Genomic DNA, 10,551 nt, shown 5'->3' with positions numbered 1-10,551 from the left:
TATAAGGGCATGCACTTGTCCAATATGACCTTTATATGCTGAAATACAGTAAAGCCGTCAATTTACTTGATTCAAAAGTACAAAGAAAAAAATAATGGATTCAGTTTTGGTCTGCTTGATTTGAATGTGCACATCATTTCCACCTGGACACAATATATTAACTCAGCTTAAAGAGGAAATCTGGCCAGCATTGCTTAAGAGTGATAAGGGGAGAGAGCACCATCTACCCTGCTTTTGTGTGCTGTTGGCATAAAACGTATATATAGTTTTAAAAATATGTATATTTTTCTAAGTCTACCTGGATACTACTGTAAACAAAGTCCTGATTATAAGATTTCTACCTTTAGCATGGCCAGCACCTCAATAACCTGGCTTGTAACTCACTTGCTCTCTGACTTATTTACTCCCTGATGTTTAGCAAGCTGCTCCACAAGGTAGCGCTATTAGTCCTTAAACAGTCAACCATGCTTCGCATCAATGGCACAATGACAGCATGTCCTTGTGAATAATTTGACTTTGGTTAAAAGCTGTTTGTATCATTTTGCAGTAATCCTGCTGGAATTAATGTAATAATTGTCTCTTACTGTTCACTTTAGTACATAACTAGGCTGAAGGAAAAATAATCTACACCAATCAACCATAACATTAACACCACCTGCCTAATACTAAGTAGGCGCCCTTGTGTGCATGAACTCCACAAGACCATGTGGCCATTTTGTTCTCAACCAGATGTTAAAGTGAAATAGAAACATATTTCTATTGAATCAAAAATATAATAATTATAGCCCTGTATTTAGATTTAAATTTTAGTCCTGAATTTAAATGTTAATTTCCAGATATCTGAAGGCCTAGAAGCCCCTAAATGTTCTGCACTGTTTTTTTGGAGTGGTGTGTGCTAAACTACTTTGCCTTATATTAGGAATATTCTGTGATTCATGCATGCATCCCAATGAGGAAACTGAATTTTAGGTCTTGCTGATGAAGGCTTTGTCTGTGTATAATCTATTTCTTTACATTATTTATATCTGGATTCCAATAATTGAGATGTTATTGTAGCACTATAGCATACATAAAACTGAGTGGAAGTGTGGAAAACTGCTTCAAAATGAACAGTTCTGAAACTGCTTTTACAGCTTGTCACAGTCTATAGCTGCTTTCCTTGGCATTTGCTGGCAGCATTGTTTACCATGTAGTTCTATCATCTCACACTTCACATACAATTCATCAGCTGTGTGTGTGTGTGTGTGTGTATACACATTTTGTAAAGTATGACAGACATGCCAGGAATTTGCTTTGGCAACATACAAGGACATACAAGGACACATGGGAACATGTAAGGCACAGATTCGTTCCTACTTCACATGACAGATGAGTTGCTGGGAGCGCTGTTTTTAGTAGTGCAAACTTGGAAACGCAGCACATGTATGATCATCTATGCAGACATGACAGCAGCTGATCTGTGCCGGCATGAAGACAGGGTTAGGAAATGCATTAAATCCATAATAATAAGTAATATAAGTGTCTTGTTTACAGTGAAATTGCTGTGCAGTGACATTTTGCCATGACTGATGCAGAAAGGGCGCAAAGGTAGTGAATAAACGCAGAGTAACTGTAGTAGCAGCAGCAGCAGCATGCAAATGAAAATGTAGACCAGTTTTGCTGTGTTTTTTGGGCTACAGTGAAGTCCAGTGACAAACTGGCAGAAAAACCTAGCCTGAGGGTAATTACTCAAATAATAGAATAGTAGAAATAGCAGAATGTGCATAAATAAGCAATCTAACAGTTGGGCAATGTGAGCAAGCAACATTTGAAGCTTAGAAAACTACAGTGAGGAGATTTGTAGATCACCACTAAAATCCAATGTTTAACTAATTCAGGTCTGTACATTTTATTATTAAAATCCAATGCAGGTTTTTGCAACATTTCTGGTACAGAGAAACATTGACTGGAAAACTGTTGTCAAGATTCATTAAACATTTTTTGTGTATTTTCATTTTCACAGCCTACATTAACATGATTGTTTCCTGAATGATCATTGTCATTTGCATTCTGAGGTCCTGAATTAAAGTTATTAGTCTGTTTAACCAAAAAATAAATAAATAAAGATTTCTTTCAGTTATTTGTCTTGAAATATTTGAATAAGCCCAGTTTGGTTGCATGTAACCACATGTAATTGCTTGTTATTTTTGTAGGTTGAGCAGAGACTACTTTCCGTGTACTGTATATACTGCACGATGTACCCCCCCCCCCCCCCCCTGTAATTTGTGTCCGCACTGCATTCTTTTGAATAGATTTGCTTTCTGTTCTTCTGAAAAAATCTGCAGTGCGTTTCAGCCTCCTTGCCGTCTAAGTCATCTCAAACTCATTCAGTGATGTTAAGGTATTGACTCTGTTTGTTGCTTGTCTTGGATTGTTGCTTTTCTCAGTAAGGGCTTCTTGATCTGTTCCACATCCTTTCAGAACCACAGTGTTGAGTCATCTCCAGCTGTGGGTGTGTTCAGATCTGAAGTGAGAGTGAAGCTTGGTTTGTCTCTTGTTTCCCAAAAATGAAAGTGATTTTAGTGCTGTTTGTCTGATAAGGGCAGTTTTGTAGGTTGCCAGGTCTTGCACGGCTATCAGTGGTGCATTTTCTCTGTATCTTTAATACTTTTTTCTACTTTGATCCTACTACAGCTTTGCTCAAATGATCATTTGTAGTACCTTTATTTTTAAGAGTATAGGAGTGAATTATAAAAAGACCCTTCATTTTACCCCAAGCCAAACCATCTTAGTGCTTATTTAGACATGCAGTCTATAAAACGATACAACCTCAGTCATTCTTAGGCAAAGGACTGGTTAGGAGCACATGCATTGATTTAGATGATGAAGCTTTGGAAGTGATGTGCTGAGTGGGCTTTGAGCTGGCATTAATAGACAAAATACCTAGAAAGGCTGGAACAGACAAATGATGATGAAAGAGCTGTCAAAAGATCTGTGCTGTCTTCAATCCCCAGATCCACTATGCTGTATCTGGTATCTGCATGACTGGCCAGCCCAGTCACCTAGTCCATATTTAATCTCCTGTACTCTTGTCTCTCTTCTGACACATTAAAAATAGAGTAAGCAACCACTCTGATGTTACATTAGGTGCTTACCAATATTCCCCACACACCACCAGTCCTCTGGCCAGACAGGGAAGCCTCTAAGAGTGCCTCAAATCCTATGGCCCACTTCCACAGCACATCACAATTTGTCTCTGTGCCATTGACGCATCAGGTACCCATGGAAAACTCTGCTTCAGCAGCCTGGCTGTGGCCTTGTCCAGTGCTTGGTGATGAAGTGTTAATGGACGTCACTAATTTAAATGATGTTACATGAGGTGCTTTCTCGTACATTTTACCAGTTACCGGTTTCGTAGGTACACATGCCTTGTATCTCCCCTCATTGGCTGCTTTATAAGGTGCATCTACCATATTACAGACTTTAGCTTACCCACCCTTTGCCAGTGGAAAAGAACCCCATTGAACCATGCCATCGACCAGATATGGTTGGATGGTGAACTGTTCTCATTACAGCTGTGATACCACCATGGTAGTGGAGTATTAGCCAAGCGTCCTGTAGAGAAATACTGCCAATAGAATAGGACTTGCTGGAACAGATAAATATTAACCTATTGGCACCATGCCTAATGCCAGGCATGGGCTAGAGTTGTATAAGGCACCCCAGCATTGAGCTGTGGAGCAGTGGCACTGTGCTCTCTGGAATGATGGTGCTCCATCCCATACTTTTGGGATGAGGTGGAGTGGTGATCATTCAACACCCTGACATCAAATATCATGCAGCGCCATCAATAACAAGGTTATTAATATACTTTTTAGAAAAGTCCCCAGAGTATGGCATCATAAATTTCAGTCATGTGAGTGACTTACATTTCCGTCATGTAAAGCATGTTCCACAGGTACGGGAATGTAGCATTAGGACTTTTATTGGAGTAGTATGGTGTGCAGGCCTGGTCAGGGAATCAAACCTGTCTGCCATGGAGAAGGGGATGTTGTTACCCACTGTGCTACACTTACACTTAAAGTTGACTTTTAGGAGTTTTTGTATGACAGCAATGATGCATTCATTTTAGTGGTGAATAACTTTTTTTATTTTATTTATAATTTATAACAAGTCTTATTTGAAGATTTACCAACAACACCTGTATGTCTAATAATTTGGTCAGTGCATGGCTGCTCTAGCCTTGGACTAAATAGGGCAACTTGTTCCCTGAGTGTCTGTTTTGTAATGCCTGTAGGTTTCCGATCCAGTCTCCAAGTAGTTGGTTTGTGTCCAAGGCGTGGTGGGGTCAGTTTGCAGTCGGAGTTAATTTCCAGGCTGGAGGCCGTCCATGCTACAGCTACAGGGGTCTCCACTTGCTCCGAGGGGGGGGTTTGTGGATGTGACACCCCATGGAGTTGTCCCGCTTGTCTAAAAACAGCTCACTAAATAAACCATAATTCTCATGGTAATTGGTGCCCTTTACATGGAGCAAAAAAAAATCCCTAAGTAGCTGGTACGTGCTAAGTCCATGTGGGTACAGTGATATTTTTCTAAACATGCTTATCTCGCAGCCCTTCTCGATCCTCTTACAGTGCCAAAGAACAGACATCCTGTGGCCTACTTTACTAGAATATGTTCCTTAACTTGCATTACTAAACACATGCATCGATTAGCTGTTGGTTGCTATTCTTAAGAGATTGTCTACTGACCATTTGAACCCAAATCGACCAAATAGATTCTGATTTTAGAGGCTTGTGGTAAATAACAAGTAATGTTTAATGCAGATGAGGCAGATTTCTTCGAGAGCGAGCATGCTTGCTGAGGTTGCATGTGCGCCATATTGATTTCTCTCCTAGTTTACAGTTGTGTGCTGGTTTTATTGTACCTGCAGAGGGCAGCAGCGTGCTTTCACAGCGTCACACAGTTTGGGTCTACAGCTTCCACATTAAGTGGAGTCTTAGTTCTGTAATTGCAGCTAATATAAGGGCAGGACCTGAGGGACATGAGTGGAAACCCTCTCGTCTTTGTCGCAGTGCAGCTTCGCAAACCCCCTCACATGGCTCTTACTTTTGGGGACATGCTGTGTTCAGTCCCCCTTCACACCACTCCCCACTCCTGTTTCTGTACCCCTCTTCATCTCCATGATCCTGGTTTCTCCATATATATATGTTTTCTTTCTCTCTCTCACTCTCATTCTCACACTCACTCTCTCTCTTTCTCTCATGCTCTGTCTCTGAACCTCCTCTTTCTATCTCTCTCACTCTTCTCTCTCTTTACCTCTTTCTCTCTCTACCTTTCTATCTCTGTCTTCACTCTGTTTCTGCTGACTCTCTCTGCTTTGTTCTCTGACCACCTCTCTCTCGTAAGCTTTCTCTCCCTCTGCTTTCCTTTCTGATTTTCCTGCTTTCTGTACCTTGTTCTCCCTGCCTCTCTACCTTATTGCCATCTTGTTTCTTACTCTATCTCTCTACCTTGTTTTCTCACTACCCCACCCCTCTCTCTCTTTCTCTCTATACCTCTCCCTCCAATTTTCTCTTCTTTTTTTTCTCACAACCTGCTGACAGTTCTGTCTTCTCTCTCTATTTGCCCCTGTCACTCTTTTTCTGTCTCTATTGCCCCCATTGTCTCTCTCTCCCTCCCTCCCTCCCACTCTCTGCCCCCCCTCCCCCTCACTGTGGCCTCCAGCTGGTGGCGGGGATCGTGGCAGATTACAGGGCTCACACAGCAGCACCTGACTTGCTCGCTCTCTGTCTTCAGATTACCACTGTGCTTCATCATGGCTTATCCTGGCCTGCCATTGCCTGGCACGGCCCGGCATCACCCTAGAGCCCAGGATTTTCCTGTGCTGTTTTAACTTTTAGCTATTAATATCTCCATGACAATACACTCTACAGGATTATACCTCTGGCGGCACCTCAAAATAAGCATCTCTTAGATCATAATCTGCAATCATATTTCATGGATAATGGATGCCTTAGTACCACTTCATTCATTTTGCACATATATTTATCATCATAACTATGAATAACAAAGAAGCAGCATAACCTTGAGAGTGCTGGCACACATTTATGTCCCAGGAGGGGAATAGCGCTACGCCTTGAAGTGTTATTATGCCTCTAAATCTCCATGAAATTTGCTGGTATTAGACACAGCTAGCAATGGTCAGCTAATGAAGCTTTGGTTAAGGTCAAGTACTCAGCCTTTAGTATCCATTAATTTCTATCACAACTCTGTTGGTGTGAGTGGTTCCGCAGTCACTTCAGATCAAGAAGCCCTTAAACGAATGTGGGGTTATTCAATATTAATTATTTTTCACTCATAGCTTACTGACACTAGCAGATTAAATCTATTGAAAAACCATAATTGTGTTATTAGAGTTACCAAAAAAACATTTATTAAGTTTTTGATGAGTAAATAGTTATGCTGCAAGTAGGAGATTTTCAGCTGTAAGTTGAATTTCCTTATGGAAAGTCGGGAGAGCCTCACCATCCCAGAGTTCAGAATTTAAGATGCCTGCATCACACAACAGTAATAAAAGCAGTAGTTTTATTCAGTTTATTAGCACTATTTTTGTCTCATTAAATCAGCCACTGTCAAACGTCTATCTGTGGGCAAGTTTCCATGGTGTTTGGAAGTGGTGTCAATAACTATGCTAACCTAGGACATAAAAATATGGGGCATCTTGTGGTTAGACTTGCCATAAAACACTGGTAAAGCATTGTCAAACCAGTTGTGTCCAAATCTGAGGTCTTTAGCTAACTGTTGGACATGTTTTGAAATGGTGTACAATTATCTGAATCTAACTGGAACAAGCTCAACTTGAGTGTGACATTGTTCCCAGCTCTAACATCCAAGCAAGCCTATTTACAACCCTGTTATTTTGCTTAAGAAAAAAATTGAATAAATAAAATATTTGTTTTAATTTTATGGAGGACGAGCACCAAAAACAGTGTAGTATATTATACTATTTTAAGGCAGCTTTATAATTATATTTAGTAGCATAGCGACATGGAAATCATACTAAACTTTTAAGGGTTCGACAGTTATTTGAATTTAGACTTGTGTAAGAGTCTGTACTTTGGCTGATCTGCTGACCAGTGACCTTTTTCTCTCCTCTCTGTGGGGTGTGATGGGTCTAGTGACCTCAGGAGCTGACGCTGCTGTGCCATTTCTGTCAAACACACAATGACAGCCTAACATTATTGATGTAAATGGCTACTCAGGCAGGAGATGCTGTATACACCTTTTTTCCCCCTCTCCTTCGCCCTCAACTCACATTTCTCCATCAATCCTCCTGTCTGCGCACCTCTCCACTCATGGCCAACCTTCTCTCTCTCTGTGAGAGATATCTACCATGGGCTTCTCACCACACATACACACACACACACACACACACATACATACACCAAAGCCAGGGGTGACAGAGGATCCCCATTCTTGGATTTCACCCTCTCATCATGACATCCATTAAAGTCCTGCTGGGTCCCAGGCCCCAGCGGGTAGACAGCACATTAGCGATCGGCCCATTGAGCTCAACAAGGCCCGTTTCTGAATTATTGATACGAACACAACTAATGAGGAAACACGATACCCTCTACTGCTGACACATAGCGGGTTACACTCCTCCGCGCCCCCCACACAGACACACCGACGACAGTGCCGTCTTTCAGCACGCCTGCCCAACCTGTACCTATAGAACAAACAGAGTTCATCTAGACTGAAGGACAAAAGAGCCGACTTGCAGCACCGCTATCGGGCTGCTACGATTGGTCAATGCAGTCAATTAGCTTTCTTTATTTAATGTTTCAAAGTTGGACAAGCTTCACAGAATATTTAAAACACCCTTTAAAAAAGTGCCACAAAGGATCCTTGAACAGTGGCATGGGAGAAAGGGGGTTCTTCAGTTATGGTCCCAGAGGGCCAGAATCTAGCACCGTTTAATGTCTTCCCTGCTTAAACACACCTGACTTAACTCCCCTGTTAATTACAAGGTTTAGAGGGTGCGTTTTTAGCAGGGAAATGACAACACTGTGCTGGACACCAGCCCTCCAAGACTGGAACTTAAGAACAATCCCCACTAACATGTTCATGTGGAGCCTGCATGGTTGGCCCAACTGGGAACCAGAAAGTTTTACACTCGAGTTTCACATTGGCCCCACACACAAGTAGTGGGACTAGGAGGGGTTAAACATAGGCCCCATCTGGGTTGTACACTGCACATAGGGTACAAACCTACTCCGAGCCAATGCCCACCTGGAACCCATCTTGCCCACGTTCCACTCATGTGAACCCCACATGCGCATATGTATGGCTGGGATGCCAAAGAACCATTTAAGAAACCATCTCATTTTAATGATGGTTCTCCATCAGTAACACGTTACTGCTACTGATGTGTCGACTATGGAGGCTTTGTAATTTTGTAAGGTGACCTTGTCTTTAAATATCTATAAATGATAAATGAAAGTTAATTTGGAGCATTTCTAGTGGTTCATTCGTCAAAAGTATTGGGACACCTACAAGAGCAGAAGTGTAGTTTGCTGTAGTTTCTAAACACTTCCACCTTTCAAAAATACTATTTTCAGTTGATGGTGGAATATCTAGGAGAAGAAAAAATCACTTGTTGCAGTGTGTGCATCCTATTACAGTACCTGGGATTCAGTAAGCTCTTTAGAACCACCCATTTTTTGTGTAAAGGCAGACAGCATGACTAGGTGATTGATTTATACTCCTGTGGCAGTGGGTCTGAATGAAACACCTGAATTCCATGATTAAGAGGTGTATTCCAGTACTTTTGTCCATATACCCAGCTAACATGACCATGTGGGGTATTATATGGGTAGCTTTGTCCTTAGATTCCACATTGGCCCCATATATGGATGCCCAGCTGGGTTAGTGATTGGACCAGGAGGGGTTAAACATCTTTGTTGTACACTGCATGCTGGGCCCATTTGGGAAGCCCAAACTGCACATGCAAACACACTCTGAGCCCATGCCCACCCGGAACCCACCCAACCATGTGAGCCTCACATGAGTATGTTGGCTGGGTATATGTCAAAAAGTGAAAAGCAGCAGAAATAGACAAGGTAATATACAAGATTTATGCATGTCAGCAGCATGATAGGTTGGCAGCATGAGAAAGGAGAAATGCTAACAAGAACCTAGCTAGCTTTAGTTTTAATAGCATATTAAAAATGCATACTTTCTCCATTGTATCAATAGCTGTCCAGCTTGGTTCTCATTATAGAAGGTTTTAGATAGTTTGACAGAGCTGTTAGCTTGCCTAATTTAAACACACTGCTTAAATAGCATTTCTGTTAGCTTAAATTATGATTAGGCTAATCATTATTCAGAAATGAAAGGCAATAACAGTAGGCGATGAAAATACAGTTTGTGTAACTCATGGTCTGAAAACGTGGACCTACTTGCTGCTATAGTTCTGAGTGATGCCCTCTTCTTTGGTCTTCTGCAGACAGTGCCAAAGCAGGTGCTGTGACTCTGGCTTTAGAGGGGAGTTACCCGTGATTACAGGCGGTGGACAGGGTAATCCAGGCTGCTTTGGCATGGCCTTTGTAAAAGCAATGATAAAAAGTAGTTAATGAAAACCCGGCCTATGAACACGTGCTGTGTGCGTGAGCTTCACCATAGTGATCATTTTCAGGAGCCAAGCTTTGGCCTCATAACAATGCTGTTTGCTCAGGTGATGGCAAACAGTATGAGCAGTGTCCGGGATCAGATGACCGCATGTATGTGCGCGCGTGTGTGTGCATCTCTTTGTGTGTGTGTTTTATGCGTGTGTATTTGTATAGCTGTAGTATTATGGTATTAGAGATAATACACACAAATAGTACACAAAGAAAATGCCACTGGCTTTCTCTCTCTTTCTCTCTCTCTCTCTTCTCTTTTGTCCCTCATCCTCTATGCTGGCTGTGCACTGCAGTGCATGTATTTGTATAGTCATAAGTGACAACTACAAAGGGATATTGGGTCATATGCCCCCCCCCCCCCAAACAAAAGAGTGGGGGTCAGTCCTCAGCAATTCTACGGCACAATCACAAGAAAAGCCATCACCGCCAAATTAAGTCTGAAAAGTGTCGCAAAAATGAAACTGGACTATGATGGCTAGAGTGCGTTTCACTGGCTGGTTCTTTCCCCTGCAGGGTTGCCAGATTAATATTTTTCCTGCCAAAATGTCTCCCTCTGTGTCTCTTAGCCTATCACAGTTGAGATCACTGGCATTGAGGACATGAGGAGTGTGTGTTTGTACAGCTGTGGTGTAATAGCAGTACACTTAATACACATTAAATAGCTCTGTTTTGTGTCCTCTCTCTCTCTCTCTCTCTCTCTCTCTCTTTCTCTCTCTGTCTTCTTTATGTCTCTTGTCCTCTGTTTTGGCAGCACTGAACTGTGTGTGTGTGTGTGTGTGTGTGTGTGTGTGTGTGTGTGTGTGTGTGTGTGTGTGAGACATTGGTACTATAGTACTGGACTTAATACACACACACAATGTCTTAGGAATATTTAAACACTGTGACT

The sequence above is a fragment of the Salminus brasiliensis genome, chromosome 14, assembly GCF_030463535.1.
Source record: "Salminus brasiliensis chromosome 14, fSalBra1.hap2, whole genome shotgun sequence".
Taxonomy (NCBI): Eukaryota; Metazoa; Chordata; class Actinopteri; order Characiformes; family Bryconidae; genus Salminus; species Salminus brasiliensis.
The sequence above is the reverse complement of the archived record's forward strand: the minus strand, read 5'-3'. Positions refer to the sequence as shown.